Below are 19,966 nucleotides of genomic sequence, written 5' to 3' on the forward strand. Positions count from 1 at the left end.
CACACTTAATTGCAGCCTTTTTTTAGGGTGAGGAAGGGAGGGAGAGAAAATAATAAAGTAAAAAGTCCACAGCAGAGAACAAAAAAAAAACCAACAAGGAAGCAAAGAAAAGTTGGGCAGCTTTGAAAACAATGTATAGTATTTATTATATAGGTTTCCTTGAAATGGAAATTTATTGTTTTCTACTGAATTCTCTCATATGATCTGCTGTGTACATGGAAGTGTTTTTTTTTCTCATTTTGTATTGAAGTTTAAAATTTTAAAAATTTACAAAAAAAAAAAAACCAGACCTTGGAACAGAAATGTCACAGTGCAATTAAATTTAGAAGGGAAACAGTTAACTGGGGCGGGGTGGGGGGGGAGAGGAATCTTTGTAGCAAGTTTCTCTGATAAGGTCTCATTTCCAAGATTCATAAATAACTGATTCAAATTTATAAGAATGAGCCATTTCCAATTGACAAATGGTCAAACAGTTTTCAGAGGAAGAAGTACAAGAAAAATGCACCAAATCATAAATGATTAGAGAAATGCAAATTAAAGTAACTCTGAGGTTCCACCCCATATGCGTCAGATTGACAAAGGTAACAAAAAAGAAAATGGCAAATGGTGAAAGGGCTACAGGGAAACCGATACATTAATTCATGATTCTGTTAATTGGTCCAGTCATTCAAGAAAGTAATTTGGAACTATGCCTCATAGTATTTGACATAGTAATTTGGAAGCTATGCCACTTCTAGGCATCTACCCCCAGAAAGATCAAAGAAAGTGGAAAAGGGTCCATATGTGAAAAAAATGTCCATAGCAGCTTTTTAGTAGTGGCCAAGAACTGGAAATTAAGGGTTTGCCCATCAACTAGAGAATGGCTCCACAAATTATGGTATATGAAGGTGATGGAATACTATTGTGCTGTAAGAAATGATGAAAGGTGTAGTTTCAGAGAAACCTAGGAAAACTTGTTTGAATTGATGCAGAATGAAGTAAGCAGACCTATGAGAACAATTTATGCAATAATAACAGCAATGCAATGAAAAACAACTTTGAAAAACAATAACTTTTGGTCAACCATGATGTCAGAGGACTGACGATGAATCATGCCATCCTCCTCCTGATAGAGAAATGATGGACTCAAGATGCAGAATGAGCCATATATTATATATATATATATAGTGTGTGTGTGTGTGTGTGTGTATAGTGTCACACACACACACACACACACACATATATATATATATTTTGTCGAGGCAATTGGGGTTAAGTGACTTGCCCAGGGTCATACAGCTAGTAAGTGTCAAATGTCTGGTCTGAGACCAGATTTGAACTCAAGTCCTCCTGACTCCAGGGCTGATGCTCTATCCACTGCGCCACCTAGCTGCCCCAAGCCATATATTTTTGCAGTTAGCCAATGTGGTAATTTTACTTGACTATGCATATGTGTTACAAGAATTTCGTATTTCTTTCTTTTTTTTTCTTTTTAATGGGTGGAGAGAGGGGTGCTGGTGATGAGGTTCTCTTCCTCCCTAAAATGAGAAGAGAATAGAATAGAGGCCAGAAGGAATCACAGACAAGCAGGACAGCTTTGAAAGTTACTTATTAAGTTTATTAAATACTTCCAAAGAAAAGCAAGCTGTACATAATGGATATTCACAGTTTCATGTACAATCCTTTCCATCTGTTCTAAAATGTATATGGAAATGCTCATTTAATTTGGTGTTTGCTAAATTCAAAATTTTCAAAATGAAAAATTTCTCTAAAAATAATCACCTCACTAAAAAAAAAACTCCACCAAAAACAGAACGTTAGCAATGGGAGGGAATTTAGAGCCATCAGGAACCTTAGAACAGAAAATATAAGAGGTGGAAGGGACCTTAGAACAGAAAGTGTCAGAGCTGGGAGAGTCCTCGAAACACAGAAAGTCAGAGCTGGGAAGGTCCTCAGAATATAGAATGTCAGCTAGGATGGCTACCTGAAGAGAATGTCAGCTTCCACGTGCCTACTCTAGTGAAAAACTGCAATTCACAATGATCAAGAAATCCAATGAGATATCAAGTGAGTGATTTCTTCTGTCCCAGAACTTCATGAAGAACCACCCAGAAACCATCACCAACTCAGGCAAAAAAGCCCACAACCTCCAATGGGACCAGCTATAGGCCAGGCTCTGTGTCAGGAGGCATCATGACTGAAGGACTAACCAAATTAAGCACCATGTTCGCAAAGCCCTCAGTCAGGGACCTTGGAAGCCCCAGAAATGGCAAAGCTAAGATGGGACATCTCAGGCGCTAAGACCCCTAGTACTTTGTCCTGAGATGTAATAGAGGTCCCTGAAGATCCAGTGCTCTGAACTTCAGGGATGGGGGGAGCCGCTAAACCTTGGAGGGGACCCTGGTTGAGATCAAATAAGGTTTGCCAACTCATCCAAAAGTGCATCAAGGGGTAGAGCCTGGCCATGGCACAAACTCCAATTTAGGACCTACGGCCAGAGAAATGAGTAAACTAAAGAAGACACCAATGAGCGTAAATTTTTTTTGAAGATCTAGAGAGATCCCAAAATGGGAAAGTAACTATGTAACAACTTTAAAGAGAGACTCAAAAGAAAAATGGATTTTCCACAAAAAACAACATTAATACCTAGGAAAAAAAATGAAGCAAGAGACAAAAAAAGGAAATAGAAGCTCTGGAGAAAATAATTAGGAGAAAAATGACAAACGTTATCCAAGTTAGAGACTCCCTAGAAAATCCAATAGACTAAACAGAAATCAATGACTACACAGGACAGCAAGAAATATTAGAACAAAGTCAAAATATTAAAAAGATAGAAGAAAATGAAAGGCATCTAATACAAAAAAAAACTGACTTGGAAAAAAATAGTCAAGGAAAGAGAATTTAAGAATCATTTGACTCCCTGAAAACCATGATAAAAAAGAAGCCTGGATACTATATTTCAAGAAATCATAAAAGAAATCTACCCAGATCTATTAGAACCTAAGGACAAAATTAAAATTGAAAAAAAAATCCCCTAATCACCTTCTGAAACTCCAAAAAGCAAAGTTTCAGGAACGTCATAGCCAAAATCCAGAGCTTCCATATTAAAGAAGAAAATAGTTCAAACATCCAGAAAGAATCAGTTCAAGTAGCAGGGAACCACAGTCAAGACCACAGAAGACATGGCAGCTTCTAAACAAGAGAAATCTGTGTCAAAAGACAAAAGATGTGGGCTTACAACTAAGAATAACTTACCCTGCAAAGCTGAGTATAATCTTTCAGGGGGAAAATAGAACTTAAATGAAATAGAGGACTTTTAATCATTTCTTATGATAAGGCTAGAACTAAATAAGAACTCTGAAATACAAACACAAGAGGCCAGAGAAACCTAGAAGGGGAAGTGATTTTGAACAATTGGAAGGAGCTATATGATGATGTAGTGCTAACATTCTAATGGATGGGGGTGCAGGGTGGAGAGGGAGAAGAAACAAGTGTCTCTTTAGAACCTCAATGCCTTTAAAGGTTATTGAGGGAGCTAAGTAAGAAAAAGAGGTACTAGAGGGGGTGACTGGTTCTGTTCTGAAGGTTTAAAGAGGGAAAAGAAAGGAGAGAGCAAAAGACGGAATACATTAGTGTAGAAAGGAGGAAGAAGGAAATAGAAGTTCCTCATAATCAAGGAGTGTGAGAAAAATAAATAAGGAGGAAGGAGTTGGGGGAGCAGGTATCTGAAATGGACAAAGGAGGGTTCAACACACACATGCGTGCACGCACGCACGCACACACACTTACACTTACCCACAGTTTGGTGGAGAAATACATCAAACTCAACAGAGAAATAAACAGGGATGGAGTGTGACATGTTAAAAGGAAAAATAAATACTAGGGAAGGAATAGTCACAAGGAAAATAAACTTCCTGATCCCCAAGTGAAAATTAAAAGGAGGGAAAAAGAAATGAAAGGCGCTAGAATCTAAGGGAGTACCTTACATTGTTGGAAAGATATTTTTGAAAGAAAATATAATGTCAGAGCTGGGACCTTAGGACAAAGAATATGATAGCTTAGAGGGACCTCAGAACATAGAATATCAGAACAGAGAGGGTTCTTGGAACATACAATGTCAGAGCTTAAGGAAATTTAAATAAATAGAATATCAGAGCTTGGAAGGACCTTCGAACAGAAAAGGTTAGAGCTGAGAGGGATCTTGGAACAAAAAAATGACAAAGCTAAAAGGTAACCTAGGAGCCTAAGATCATAAATTTACGGTTGGAAGGGACCTTAGAGGCCATCTAATCTAAATCTCTCATTTAACAGATGAGGAAACTGAGGAATGGTGACTTGCCCAGAGTCTCACAGCTGGAAAGTGTCGGAAGAAGTTTTCTTGACTTATGTACTGTGCTCCCCCAGGGGATTCAAGAAAGAGAAACCTTAGAACATAGAATGTCAAAGCTGAAAGGGACTTTAGAATATAGCATATCAGAGCTGAGAGGGACCATAAGACATATATTATCCCAACTGGGAGGGACCACAGAATATAGAATGTTAAAGCTGGGAGGGACCTTCAAACCTAGAATGTCATGATTGGGAGAGACCTCAGAACCTAGAACATCAAATCTAGGAGGAACCTTAGAATACAGAATGTCAGAACTGGGAGACCCTATGGAACAGAGAATATCATAGCAAGGAGAAGGCTTAGAATTCTAACGCTACAACTGAGAGGGCCCAGAGAATGAAAAATGTAAATGGTGGAAGGGAAATTAGAATAGAGAATGTAAAAGATGGGATGGACCTTGGAAGAAAAAATGTCAGAACTGAGAGGGACTTTGGAACATAAAATGTAAGAGCGGAGAGAAACTTTAGAACAGAGAATGTCAGAGCTGGGAGGGAGCTTGGAGCATAGAATGTCAGATATGCAAGGAATCTTAGAAAATAGAATGTCAGAACTTGGCCAGAGCTTGGAATACAGAATCTAAGGTTTGGACAGGACCCTAATATTCTCTGTTTGGCATTTACTATACCCTTTACCATACCCCTCCTACCTTTCCCTAACCCTCCCTCCCCCGCTCCTCACTTCAACTCTCTGCTTTTCAACTCTGGAACCATAATCAGATCAATACTGTCATTGCTCCTGGAAAGAATGTGCCAATATCTAATCCCTTTCTTTGGTGTTATCATTCCAGCAACTTTCCAAACCAAAATACTCCTCCCTGGGCTACAGTCCTTTTTATGTGCTGTCAATTTCTACTAGAATGTAAGCTTCTTGAGGTCAGGTACTTTCTTCACTTTTGTATTTGTACCTCCAGTACTTAAACAGGGGTGGGGAACCTGCAGCCTCAAGGCCACATGTGGCCCTCTAGGTCCCCAAATGTGGCTCTTTGACTGAATCCAAACTTCACAGGTGAAAGTCAAAGGGCCGCACTTGAAGACCTAGAGGGCCACATGTGGCCTTGAGGCTGCAGGTTCCCCACACCTGAGTCTTAGCCCAATGATTTGTAAATCATAAGATCTTAAATGCTCTTTTCTTCTTTCTTACACTCTGTGACCCTCAGTTTTCTTATCTGTAAAGTGGGGATAATAATGCTGACACTACCTACCTCCCAGAGTTGCTTTGGAGAAGATGTGTATGTTATAAAAAAGTGAGCTATCATTATTAAAGCATTAATTTATCCAGAAGAAGAGACCATGTATGCATGCCCTGTTTTCAGTTCAGCAAATAGTCACTGAACACCTACTGTGAGCAAAGCACTATACTAGGTGTGAGGGAAATACATAATATAAATTAGACGAGATCCCTGCTCTGATGGAGTTAGAGGATGATGACACTAAGATAATTATAATATATATGTGGTGCCTGGGAGTAACCCCCAACTCACCATCTGGGCACAGCAGAAAATAGCTCCCCTTGGTTCAAAGTACTCTGTAGGTCCCCACCCTTGAAACTATAGCTCACAAGCCCCCATCAATGCTTTTACCTTTAATAGTCAGTGAGGAGGCACAATTAGTTGGCAGCAAAAGACATTTAATAAAATAGCATAGTAAGAAAAATAGTAATAAAACATTTCCCTATAGACCTTGGGGGCACATTCTCCTACAAACACACACCATCAGTGGGACATTCTAGTGAACACACATGGAGAGGGACACATGTATGGAACACCTGTGGTCAGGGGCAACTTACACCTCCAACAGTGAGGATCCACTGCTTTATTTTTTTTTCTAGCAATGGTGTTACAATGCTCCCACTGGGCCTGTAGCCTCTCCACTGGAAATGACTCTTCCAGACACATAATCTACATCAAATGTTACTTTAGTTATAGTCTCCACTGCTCAGCTGCCAACTTCATCAGCCTGGCATTTAGCTTAAAGTTCAAAGGCTTCTTCTTGCTATCGGAAATTTAGAAAAAGCAGAAACCCTTGGCTGGGAACAAGCAAAAAGCCTCCACTCCAGTGTTTCTGTCTTACTCTCTCAGAGTCTTAGCTCTTAGGCCTCTTACCTTCCCAAGAAAGAAGGGGAAGGGAACAAGCATTTATTTAGTGCCTACTATGTGCCAGGCACTGTGCTAAGCACTTTTTCCAAATATTATCTCTTTTGATCCTCACAACCACCCTGGGAGCTAAGGGCTATTATTATATCCATTTTTCAGTTGTGGAAACTGAGGCAGAAAGAGATTAAGTGACTTGCCCATAATCACACATACCAGTGTATGTGCCTGGGGCAGGATCTGAATTCATCTCTTCCTGAGTCTTAGCCTGGCATTCCATCCGCTGCACCACCAGCTGACGAGATTACTATTCTCAGGCACCAAACTCTCCAGGAAAAAACCAGGGTCTTCATAGTTAGCTAATGTCCTCATACTTAGTCTTTTCTTTAGACTTTTCTTCATAGTTAAGGGGCTTTGATCCTTCTGTTAGAGACCTCAGTTTCTGGTGAGCATTCCCTATGTGTCCCAATATTAATCTCTGAAGATAAGACTATAAGCCAGGTAATGGTTATTTACCCTAAAGCAGTTGCAAACACAGCTATGAGGCCCAAGAGTCCCTGGTTTTTAAACCATAAGCCTCTTACATCCTCCCATGTAGAAGAGTAGGCAGGGAAAAGGCACAGAACAACAGCAATAACAAAAAAAAAGAAATACTTTCTAGAGGCAGACACAGAATTGGGGGCAGGAAGCAGCATCAAGGAGCATGACCTCTAGCAGCAGAGAAGAGTAACAACTATGAATTCAGGAGAGAACTAACCCTGGCAGTTGAGAGTAGAGCTGCAGAGAAGAGTTGAGTCAGTGAGCTCCAGGAGTAGAGATTCGGGGGGGGGAGGGTAAAGAGAGGAGCAGCATGATACTATGAAAAATAAAAGGACATCAGGGCCCTGCAATACCAGAGACATGGGTTGCCTTGGTCACATGTTCCTTATGCGTGTGCCTCACTACTTGTGTACTCTGTGCCCATTCCTTTCAGTCAATCAGTCAGCATTTATGAAGTGCCTGTTGTGTGTAGTTGTAAAAGAATTAACCTAAGGTTTATGGGGAGAATGTTTTATAGCTACTGTCCTTACTATGCTGTCATAGTAAATGCCTTTGCTTTGAGCTAATTGTGTCTACTAGCTGGCTATCAAAGGTAAGCTCACCTGTAAGGGTTCATGAGCTATCGCTTTAGGGGCCTGGTTCATAAGGAACTCTTTGAGCCCTAAAGGTCCCATTTGCACCCTGGGGACCCAAACTACAACCTATGAATGCCAAGTTAGAGAGATAGCTACTAGGGGTGTGCTATATAAATGGAATGAGAGTACTGGCCAATGAGAGCCCAGTCCTTAGGAAATGGTCAGATTTGCTTTTTCTGGTGGGTTATATAGAGCATGTGCAGATATTCTCTGCCTGGTTTTAATCCAACTTGTGGAACCTGGGGGAGCCAGTTTACAGCCATTCATGACTAATCAGCTGGTACTTTGTGGTGACAAAAAAAAAAATCTACTAATTGGCTGAGGAGCCAGAAGGACTGATGACTCAAGAGGTTTTGATCCAGAACTGAATTTACATACAAAAGGGATGAAGCCCATCTCTTTGTCTTCCTTGTTTCTTTTTCTTCGTGGCAGAGAATCTGCAGAAGTGATAAGAAGTGCAGAATGAGAGACAGGGCATCCTTCCTTCTCCATCCCAGTCACTGTGTCCTTGAGAGAATTACCTCTATTTCTTTTGTGTTTATTTTTTCCTGCTGTTGGGTGAATGCGTATTCTGAGACAGGGGTGTCCATGTGATCAGGAGATCCATCTGAACCATCTGAGATCCCATCAGCAGCCAACTGGCAGCAAGAAGTATCGGCTAATGACAAAGGAAATGTTTGTAGATTATAATGGGAAAACAGTCCCCTGGAAGATAGCAGTAGATTTAGGGATTGAGATCCCTTCTGATGGAGAGAAGTGTTGGCTATGGACTCTAGACAGGTAACAAACATTGGAGCCCAGCAAAGAACTATGGGAAAACTCATGAGGAGTCCATAAAGGGAAAAAAGAATTTCCAGGGCCTCACATTTACCTTAGCCCTTTTGGTCACATACCTTCTACATGGGAACCATGTCCCCTGCCCTGTGAATCCAACTGTATGTGCCCAAACACATTACCTGGGCGTGTGGGGGGGGGGCAGGCTGCGTCAGTGGGGGCAGAATCTTTCATTAGTCTTAGCTAAACTTACATGACAATGCTGGATCCCTAAGGGTTACTTGTTGATAGAATTCTGAGTGTTAGTAGTCAGCTGACCTCTGGAGATCCTAACCTGCGACTGTCAGCTAAAGTTGGGGAAGTGGCTAAGAGAATATGCTGTGTAAGATGTAAACTTTCAGTGGAAGAGGGACCCTGGTAGCACAGAACCTGGACAGAGGGTAATACGTGTTGTCTGTAATGTAGTGTATGTAGTAGTGAATAGTATAAGCTAAAGCTGGAAAGGATCATGGAGGGCCCTGAATGCCAGATAGAAATGGACTCAAGTCATTGAACCACTCCTAGCTCTATTCCTCATTCACCCTGGAGATGCCTTTGCTTTACAACTGTCTCTTCTGATTGCTGAGTTCCTGGCTTGGACCACCATTTTCTGAGTCTCCCAAGCCATGGGCGCTTCACTCCTGGTTCCACTCTTTACTCTCCAGACTTCTCTACCTCCCCACCGGCAGCCTTGCCATGACCTCCTTTCCCCTCCCCCAGCTTTCCAGCATCCCTCTATGTGTTATCTCCCCAGTTAGATGTAAGCTTGAGGTTAGGGACTGGGTTTTTTTTTTTTGCTTGTATTTGTATCATCAGCACTTAGCATAGTGCCTGGCACATAGTAAGGTCTTAAATGCTTTATTTATCTATTCATCTCTAGTGGTAATAGGGAGTCACTGAAGATGTTAAGCAAAGGGGTGATATGACCAGATCTATGCATGAGGAAGATTAGTCCAGCCATGATTAGGGTAATTAAGAATAACCATTAAAGTTCTACTCAGAGTGTCTATGTATCTATTATCTGTCCATCTGTCCTGTCTCCTTGTTTAGGCTGTAATATCTGTGAGAACAAAGATCTCCTGCCCTTGTACAAAACAGGATGATATTGATGAGAGAAGTGAGATGAGAGAATGGCCCTTCATACCCCCTTCATCATCAGTGCCCAGCCCAGTGCCTCAGGGCCTCACATGAAGGTGACATTTAGTAAATAGTTCTCTATTGATTGGTTCATCAGGATGCTGTTAATCAAGCCAGACTGTGCCAGAGCTGGAGGTGACTGACATCTGAAGCATGGTTTCTTAGGTGAGCTGATAGATTTGAGAGAGGGGGGTAGGAATAAAGTTAGCTCTAGCTGGGCCAACATTGTTCTCCGTGTTGCTAAGAAACTGGGGGGGGGTAGGGGGGAGAGAATAGGAGGGGTGGATTCCATAAAAAATGTGAGAAATTAGCAAAGGGGAAAACCAGCCAGTTTTGTGTTGACATGATTAAACCTATACTTTTTGGTAACGTATCGCAAAACGGAAGGCCGGAATATTGGAATTCAGAGATCCTCTGTATCTCAATGGTGAACAAAAATAGGATGTAATTGACTTTCATACCCATTATGCCTACATATGCCAAAATACAGGCAAAAAAAACCAGTAGGAAATCTTATATTTCAAGTTTCCTTTAATAACTAGATGCCACTCGTGGATAAAAGAGCTACAAATGGAGTGACAGCTTTCCTTTTGAATGATTCGTGAAAAATACTGTTGAAGAAATCAAGGCACTAATTTAGATATAGACAGAAATCATTTACCAAATAAACTCATGTAGTACTTGTAAAGTGCTGTTACCACACCTGCTCCTTACAGTAGACCTATGAGGTAATTATTATTATAATTTCTATCCTATAGATAAGGAATGGAAGCTCAGAGTGGGTAAGTGACTTGACAAAAATCATACAGCTATCAGTAGTGGGATCTCTCAGTCAAGATGGAACCAATAGTTTATTCCCTTTTCTTTCTAACTGCAAATTGCTAGTCTGAATCAGTCAACAGTATTCACCAAGTGCCTCCTATGTGCCAGGAACTGCACTTTACAATTGCCAAGGAAATCACAGATGGAGATGGGTAAGGAAAGAACTAGAAGTAAAGTAGGTGCTCACTGATTGGGGAATGGCTGCAAAAAGTCATAGTGTATAGATATAGTGTTATATGAGTTTGCAGTAAGAAATGATGAATATGAGGATCTCAGAGAAACATGGGAAAATTTGTATGAACTGATACAGAGTAAAATAAGCAGAATTAAGGGAATAATATACATGCTAATTGTTATTATGGAGTTGTTTCAGTCACGTCTGACTCTTTGTGACCCATTTGGGATTTTCTCGGCTGAAAATAGTGGAATGGTTTTCCATTTCTTTCTCCAACTCATTTGACAGATGAGGAAACTGAGGCAAGCAGGGTTAAGTGACTTGCCCAGGATCACTCAGCTAATAAGTGTCTGAGGCTGGATTTGAACTCATGAGGATGTCTTCCTGATTCCAAGCCCAGTGCTCTATCAACACAATAATTACAACAATGTAAATGAAATATCACTAAGAGGAAGCTAAACTCTGAGTAATAGAAAAACCAATGAAGAGTCTGGAAAAGAAATATTGAAATATAGCTCCTCTTTCATAGAAGAGTGCTGAGGGGACTACTGGGACAGAATACTGACTGTATACATTGTCAGGTAAAGTTTTTGTTTTGGATGTTTTTTGCTCTATTGTTTTTCTTTTTTGCAGAGGAGAAGATCAATCTGGAGGTGAGGTGGAAATGACTAATATAATACAAAAGGCATCAATAAAATGCATTTTTAAAAAAAAAATCATACCTAATTAAAGGGGTAGTGGAGACATGAACTCAGGCTTAGCTCAAAGGATTTGGAACTAGAAGAGATTTTAGAAAGGACCTGATAGTCCAATCTCCTCATTTTATGGATAAGGAAAGATCAACCCAGAAAGATGAAGAGACTTACCCCCAGGCAAAACAGAAAGTGGAAAAAGCTGAGACTTTAGGTCCTCTGACTTTGAATAAGACATTCTTTCCTCTATGTCATGCATACTCAATGTCTTACAAAGAAGCTCCATCCCAGAGCTTCACACAAGTTCAGGAATGACAGCTATTGAGTATCTGGGGTGGAGATGTACCAGAGCTCATTGGGAATGTTGGAAAGTGTCCCAAGTCAAGCCAGGTCAAAGGCTACAAAGGACAGAAGCTAGCAAGGCCACAAAGGGTAGGTGAGTTGGGATAGTACCAGTTGTTGAGATGGACTATAGGCTAAATATGAGTCAACATATTTTTGCCAACAGGTTGAACAGTTGAGGTGAAGTTAGGTTATGTTTATAGGGACACAGGGTCAAGAGAAAGGGAAGTGGCCATTCTTCTATAGTATGCTCTGTCAGGCCCCCACCTGGAGTATCAGCTCCATATGCGGGAACCACCCTTTAGGAAAAACATTGATAAGCTAAAGTGTGTCCTCAGGAGAGCAATCAGGATAGTGGCAGCCCCAAATTCATGCCATGTGAGGACTGGTTCAAGGTACTGGGGACACTTAGACTGGAGGAGGGCAGACTTAGAAGGGACGTGATAGGCCATATGGCATGGGATGTTGGCCTTGGAGAACACAGAAGGACCTGTGTTCAGATCCTGCCTCTGATATTTGCTAGCTATGTGTCAGGACATTGCCTTCATGATGTCATTGTTCCTCTTTGAGAATGATGGACAAACAAAAACAACAATAATGACCTTGGGCAAGTCACTTAACCTCTCTGTGCCTCAGTTTCCTCATTTGTAAAAGAAGTGCATTGGACTAAGGCCCTTAAGGTCTGTTCTAACTCTAACCCTATCATAAGTATGTAAAGGTGTTTCACGTGAAAAAGGATTATACTCATGCCTGGCCCCAAAAGGCAGAACTAGAAACAGTGGGTGGAAGTTCCAAAGAGGTAAATGTGAAGAACAACATCCTAATAACTGGAGTTGTCCCAAAGGAGACAGAATAGCAGATTCAGGAAATAGCTAGTAATTCAGTCCAGGGGGGATATTGAGTAGAAGAAGAGGGTAACTCAAATAAGCTTGGAAAGATAGCTTGAGGGGCAGCTAGGTGGTGCTGCAGTGGATGGAGGACTGGCCTTGAAGTCAGGAGGATCTTAGTTCAAATCTGGCCTCAGACACTTGCTAGCTGTGTGACCTTGGGCAAGTCACCTAACACCGATTGCCTTTAAAAAAAAAGGAGAAAGATAGCTTGAAGATGGACTGTGAAGAATCTCATATGCTAAGCTGAGGAGTTTTTATTTTACACAGGAGGCAATAGAGATGCATTAATGGTTCTTAAATAGGAGAGCGACATGGTCAGACACCTATGCATTAGAAAAGATTATTTTGGCAGCTGGGTGAAGGATGGCCTCTGCAAAGTCCTGCTCTACAAAGGGCTTCATCGTGACATGGCAATGTGTCTTAATCATATAAGATGGTGCAGTGGATAGAGAGCACTGGGCCTGAAATCAGGAAGACCTGAGTTCAAATCTGACCTCAGATACTTACTAGCTGGGTGACCTTGGGCAAGTCACTTAACCCTGCTTGCCTCATGTTCCTCATCTGTAAAATGAGCTGGAGAAGGAAATGGCAAACCGCTCCAGTACCTCTGCCAAGAACAAGACTGAAATGACTGAATAACAAGTTTTGAGTTACCCAAGTTGGGAAGGCAGAGGTAGGTTGTGGACTGTATTGTGGAAAGGAGGGTACATGCCCCTGAGACCCCAGATTCATCGGAATATTTGAGTGACTATTGGAAAGGGGAGAAAATAGCATTAGGAGGCTATTACAATAAGTCTAGTCAATTGGTGACAAGGGTCTCAGTCAAGATGTTGGCTGTGTGGCTAGAGAGAAGACAGATGGGAGAGATGTTGAGATTGAAATGGCGTGACTTGGAAACCGATTGAATCTGGGGAGTGAGGGACAAGGAGATATCCAAGATGGCTCCAAAGTTACCAACCAAGGTGACTAGAAGGATGGGGCTCCCCTCAACAGAAACAGGGGGTTGGGGAGGGAAGTTTAGAGGGCAAAGATAGCATTTCATGTTTTATATTCTAAGCTCCCTTTTAGCACTAACTGTATGATTCTACACATCACTCATCCCAGCTAGAGCTTCCTAGAAACTCCTACAAAAGGATTTTCTTCACCTTTTTCCCATTACCTTGAAGGTTATTTTTAACCTCAATCTCTCAGACTAGAAAATGGAATAATTGAGGCAGAACCAATATGCTTTGCCCAAGATTCTCCTAGTTTTTAGAGCTGGGAGTTGTACAGTGTTGGCATATCATTTTCATGTGCCCACATGGATTATGCTAGGTATTCTCAGTCAATTTTAAAGTTAAAATGTTCTTACTGTTAAAAAACTGTTATGGTTTTTCCAGTAGCAAAGGCTGTTGGAGCTGGACTAGAAGGAAAGTTGAGTGCCACAGAATCGACACTTTCTAATTACGGTGTTGGAGAAGACTTCTGAGAGTCCCTTAGGCAGCAAGGAGATCAAATCAGTCAAGACTTAAAGAAATTAATTCAGGCTACTCACAGGAAGGTCAAATACTGAAGCTGGGGCTTAAATACTTTGGCCAAATAACGAGAAGACGGGACTCATTGGAAGAGACCTGGATGTTGGGAAAGATTGAAGACAAAAGGAGAAGGAGATGGCAGAGGATGAGATGGATAGGCAGTGTCATGGAAGCAACAAACATGAGCTCGGACAGGCTTTGGGAGATAGTGGAGGACAGAAGGGCCTGGTGTGCTGTGGGTCCATGGGGTCACGAAGAGTTGGACATGACTGAAAAACAACAACTGCTAAAACTATAGTTGACCTTTGTCTCTCCTCTCCTCTTTATCCGTTTAGTAACAGTGACCCAGATCTCCCATGAGAGCTGTGTGGTAGAGTGAAAGGAACCCTGGACTTTGAGTCAGAGGAAGTGGCTTTGCATCCCAGCTCTGCTATTAACTCACTGTGTGATCTTGGAGAAGTAACTTTCTCTCTCTGGGCCTCAGTTTCCTCATTTGAGAAAGGAAGGGGTTGCACTAGATCACCACTAAGGTTCTTTCTAGCTCTAAATCTAGAAGTCTGTGCATGACCTTGGGCAAGTTCTTCCCCTCCCAAGGCCTCAGTTTCTTTCTCTGTAAAATGAGAGAATTTGACTGGATAATCTCTAAGATTCCCTCCAGGTCTAACTCCTAAGTGTATGACAAAAAAGTGGAGGTAAACAAAGGCAGGGGAAAGGTTCAGAATGATTTGATCCCCAATTTTCCCAACTCATAACTGGGCATCAGCTCTGACATCATATTCTTAATAGTTCTCATTTGTACTACACTTTATCATTCTAAAACACTTGGGTCTCATTTGATCTTCATACCAGGCCTGGGAGGTAAGCAAAATAAAAAGCCCTTTCTCAGACTTTGCAAAGAAGCAACTGAGGTTCACAGTTTGAGCTCATAAGGACTTGAACCTAAGACCTGTAATCCCAAGGCCAGTGCTGCAGAAATAAGGGCATGTTGGTTTATCTCCAAAGTAAGAGTCCTTTGTAACAGGGGATTGCTTTAAGGAGAAACTGGTCTTCCTGTGTGAATACATGCAACTCAGATGAGCTCATAGGGTCATGGGGTCTTAACATGTTAACCCCCTAGACTGTTCCTCCTTTCCCTTCACCTATCACTCCATCCCCTAACTAGTCTTAACATTCAAGCCAATTCCAAAATTTCATAAATACTTCCAGCTCTAAATCCCACATTGCTACCCAGAGACAACTAGGCGGTACAGTGGATAGAGTGCTGGGCAGGAGTCATGAGTTCAAATTCTACTTCAGATACTTACCAGCAGTAAGACCCTGGGCAAGTCACTTAACCTCTGTCTGCCTCAGTTTCCTCAACTGTAAAATTGGGATAATATAGCACCCACCTCCCAGAATTGTTGTCTTGGCAGATGGGCTAAAGCAGGTTGAGGGTAACCAACAACCAATGATCCTCAAACCCATCAATGAGTTAGGTGAGTGTATACTCCAAGCGTGAGAAGACTTTCCCTAGTGCAATGGGTGAATGAGAATAATTTGTTCCAATGGCCACAAGGTGACTGCAGCAGGTACTGTAGAGCGCTTAGAGCTTGGTCAGATATCAAAGATGCCAAGGTCATCCACTGCATGCTGGGCTATCGCCAGTGCTCTTAACTTTTGTCTTGCCCCTGGACTTTGATGATTCTGGAAGAGAGAGGGAGGCTGATGATTTTGTGCAACTCTGCCTCTCTTAAATCCAATTCAGGCACAAGTCAATATATCACTCATAATGTCACTGGTCCTCTTCAAAAATGAAGGACAAACAATGAACAACAGGGACATAATATTTGTAAAGTGCTTAGGACAATGACTGGCACATAGTAGGTGCTTAATAAATGCTTATTTTCTTCCTTTCTTCCTTCTTTCCTCTATTCTTCCCTCTCTTCTTTCCTTCCTTCCTTACCTCCTTCCTCTCTTCCTCCCTCCCTCCTTCCTTCCTTCTCTTCTCTATTCTTTCTTTTTTCCTTCCTCCCTCCCTCCCTCTTTCCTTCCTCCTTCCCTCCTTTCATCCTTCCTCCCTTTTCTCCTGACTACAATGCACAGAGTCCTATACTGGGCATTGCAGGAGATTTTATTTAAATAAGACCTGGCCCCTGCCCTCTTAGAGTCTATACAAGACCAGCTAAGGTACCAACAGAGATCACTCTCATACATAATACATAATCCTATCTGACAACTCCATTCAAGAGGTGCAATGAAAGTGCTATGTGAGGCCCAAAGAGGAAGACTGGGGAGAATGGGAGGTGGAAAAACCTTTGGATTTGGAATTACAGGAACTGAGTTCAAATCCTGACTCTGCCACTTAATACCTCTGAGACTTTGAGCAAACTACTTCCCTTCCCTGGGCCTCAGTTTCTTCATACTTAAAATGAAGGGGTTGAGCTAGGTGACCTCTGAGATCTCTTTCAGCTTTAAATCTATAATCCAATGTGTGACCTTGGTCAAGTCTCTTAACTTCTCTAGGCCTCTTTTTCCTTCTCTGCAAAATTAGGAGGTTGGACTAGATTGGGGGTTCCTAACCTTTTTTGTGTCCTAGACCCCTTTGGCAGTCAGTCTGATGAAACTTTAGGATCCCTTTTCAGAATCACCTTCTTAAATGTATAAAATACATAGAATTATAAAGGAGACCAATTATATTGAAATATGGTTGTAATTTTTCCCCTCCAAGTTCACAGACTCCCTAAAATTTATCTAAGGACCCTATGATGGTCCATGGACCCCAGGTGAAGAAGCTCTGGACTAAATGGTCTCTGAGATCCCTCCTAGCTCTAAATCTATGACCCTATGACAAGAGGTGGCACGTGAGTTGCTTTTTAAACAATAAGTAAGAATTTCACATTCTGAAGGTGAGGGAGGATGATCCAGGCCCAGGTAACAGTAGGAGTCAAAACATAGAGATCAGAAAGTGGAGGACATGTGTGGGACATGAGAAGTAATCATGGTCAGCACATGGAGAGGGGTGCTAGGAGGCAAGGCCAGAAAACTGGTGGGGGGAGGGGCAGGGCAGATGGTAGAGGGTCTTCATTGCCAGGTTAAGTAGTTTCATTTTTACTGAGTAGGCAACAGCTGAGTGGTCAGCTAGGTGGCGCTGCAGTGGATAGAGCACTGGGCCTGGACTCAGGAAGACCTGAGTTCAAATCTGACCTCAGACACTTCCTAGCTGTGTGACCCTGGGCAAGTCACTTCACCCTGTTTGCCTCAGTTTCCTAAAATAAGCTGGAGAAGGAAATGGTAAACCACTCCAGTATCTCTGCCAAGAAAACCCCAAATGGGGTCATGAAAAGTCAGACAGGACTGAAACGCCTTAACAACAAGAATAGAGACCCAGAGAAAGATTTTGAGTAGAGGTATGTCATTACCGGATCTCTTCCTAAGGAAACTAAGTATGAAGGCTAGATTGGAGTGGGGAGAGAGAGGAAGTGGATGAACTTGACAGGAACTATAGCCATCTTTCCTGTGACCTTTATCTTGGTGCCCCCATCACTGATGAAAATGAGTGTGGGATGAGTCATACCCCAGTGACACATCTGTCCGTACCTTTTTCAACTCTCCCTGCTCAAGAACTTGCTATATAATTTTCTCCATTCCTTTAGCTATTGCTTATTTACTCAGTTACTTCATTTCAACCATGAATATTAGAATTCATTACAAGCCCTTGTATGTTCCTTGAGAAATAATTTGAAGAATTATTTATTCATATTGGGAAAAAAGATGACTTAAAATGTATAAAGATTTTCTAAGCCTCTTCAAAAGTAGTGAGCTTCACAGGCTGTTGGTGTTGGTGCTTCATCAAACCTTCAGGTGGGAAGAAGGACAGCTCCTATGTGGGACAGAGAAGATGGGTTGAGACTTGGAACAAGAGAGTGTGGTCAACTGAAAAAACCAAGCTGAGTTGGTACCAGGTGTCTGTGGAGTAGTGAGAAGCAGGGCTCTATTCCTTACTCTCTGGACTTCAGAGGTCACCAGGAGCCTTCTCATCCTGGAGCTAACTCTAGCCTGTGATCCTCCCTTCAGATTGGTGAGTCCCTGGCTCAGACCACCATTGTATAAGGTGCCTAGGCTATGTTCGCTTTGCTCTCTGCTTCACTCCTCACTGTCTGGACTTCTCTACATCCCCACCAGACAACTCCTGCCCCCCCCCCCAGCAGGTCCCAGCCATGACTCTGCTATCCAGTGACACTGGTCTCCTGGCTGTTCCTCGCACAAGACCTTCTATCTCCTGACTCTGGGAATTTTCCTTGTCTGTCCCCCATGCCTGGAATCTTCTCACTCCTCATCTCTGCCTCTTGACTTCCTTTAAGTCCTAGCTAAAATTCTATCATTTACAAGAAGATTTTCCTGATTCCCATTAATTCTCGTGCCATCTCTCTGTTGATTATCTCCAATTTAACCTGTCTATAGCTTGTCTATAGATAGTGGCTTGCAAATTGTCTCCCTCCATTAGACTTTGAGTTCTTTGAGAGTAAGGACTGTCTTTTGCCTTTCCTTGCAATCCCAGTGTTTAGCACAGTGCCTGGCACATAGTAGGTGCTTAATAATGTTTATTGATTATCTGACTGACTACTTTCTGGAGCAGGGATTCAGGGCCAGGGAGCACAAAGAGGGTCAAGAAGCTAAAATGAAGGGAATGTCAAAGAGCTGACCATTTCCATGACAACCACTAATTGATACCCCCAAACTTCAGGTTTTCGTTGTTTTTTGTTTGTTTAATTTGGCTGCTGGTATTCTCTGTTCTAGTAAGTTAGGGCCTGCTGAGCCTCCTTATAACTCAGCCATCCTCATCAGCCCAGATTTGCCTAACCCAGACCCACAATGCTGCTCCCTAGTCATCTCTTGGCCATGATCCTCTGCTCTAGACTCTACCTCTACCCTGGGGTTTCTGGTGATTGGTTAGAGCTGGTAAACTCCTTCTCTCCTTTCCCTTTCCACTTTTACCTCTGGGAATAGAATTCAAACCAGCACTACTCTTTCTGGAAAGGATGGTCACTTAATTATCTGATGACTCCACTCACCATCCCTGTGACCTTTAACCAAAACACCCTGCCCTGCCACTACTCCCATATTTACCTACCTACCTATCTAGGAATACAGATATGTAGATGTAGATATAGATAGATATAGATTTATCTTTAATATATATGTGTATGTGTGTGCTTGTGTGTGTGTGTGTGTGTGTGTGTGCATGTGTTGTCTTCTCCTCTTAGAAGGTAAGCTCCTGGGGCAGCAGCAGCACGAGACCCAAGATGGTGGCCCACAGGAGGCTGATGAAAAGCTGGAAGAAATCTGCAAGTGTGTGATGAAAAACTTCTGTAACATCCAGGTTGATGAAGCTAATTTATTGACGTGGCAAGGGCTCATTGTTCTTGACAGCCCTCCATATGACAAGGGAGCCTTCAGAATCAAAATCAACTTCCCAGCAGAGTATCCACTCAAACCACCTAAGATCACTTTTAAAACAAAGATTTACCACCCTAACACCAATGAAAAAGGGCAGGTCTATCTGCCAGTAATTAGTGCTGAAAACAGGAAGCCAGCAACTAAAACTGACCAAGTCATCCAGTTCCTCATAGCACTGGTGATTGACCCCCAGCCTGAGCACCCCCTTCAGGTTGACCTAGCTGAAGAGTACTCTAAGGACCGTAAAAACTTCTGTAAGAACACTGAAGAGTTTACAAAGAAATATGGGGAAAAGTGACCCGTGGACTAAATCTTCCGTGATTGATTCCAGCCAGGGCAAGCAGAGACCCAGAGCAGTGTATTTCCAACACCCTGCAACCATGACTCTTTGGGAAATTGACAGGGGCCACCTCCTGATGTTAACTTGTGGCAGTTACTAACTTTCTACAGTTTTCTTAATCAAAAGTGGTCTGGGTAAACTTGTAAAAAAAGGATTAAAAATTTAAGATGTT

The 19,966-nt window shown here is 42.1% G+C and overlaps 1 pseudogene; it reads left to right on the forward strand.

Annotated features, from left to right (window-relative positions):
- Window positions 1–19,353: 19,353 nt before the first annotated feature.
- LOC114028429 lies at window positions 19,354–19,752 on the forward strand (annotated as a pseudogene).
- The last annotated feature ends 214 nt before the right edge of the window (window positions 19,753–19,966 follow it).

Source organism: Vombatus ursinus, unplaced genomic scaffold (assembly GCF_900497805.2).
Source record: "Vombatus ursinus unplaced genomic scaffold, bare-nosed wombat genome assembly UNPS02014882.1, whole genome shotgun sequence".
NCBI lineage: Eukaryota > Metazoa > Chordata > Mammalia > Diprotodontia > Vombatidae > Vombatus > Vombatus ursinus.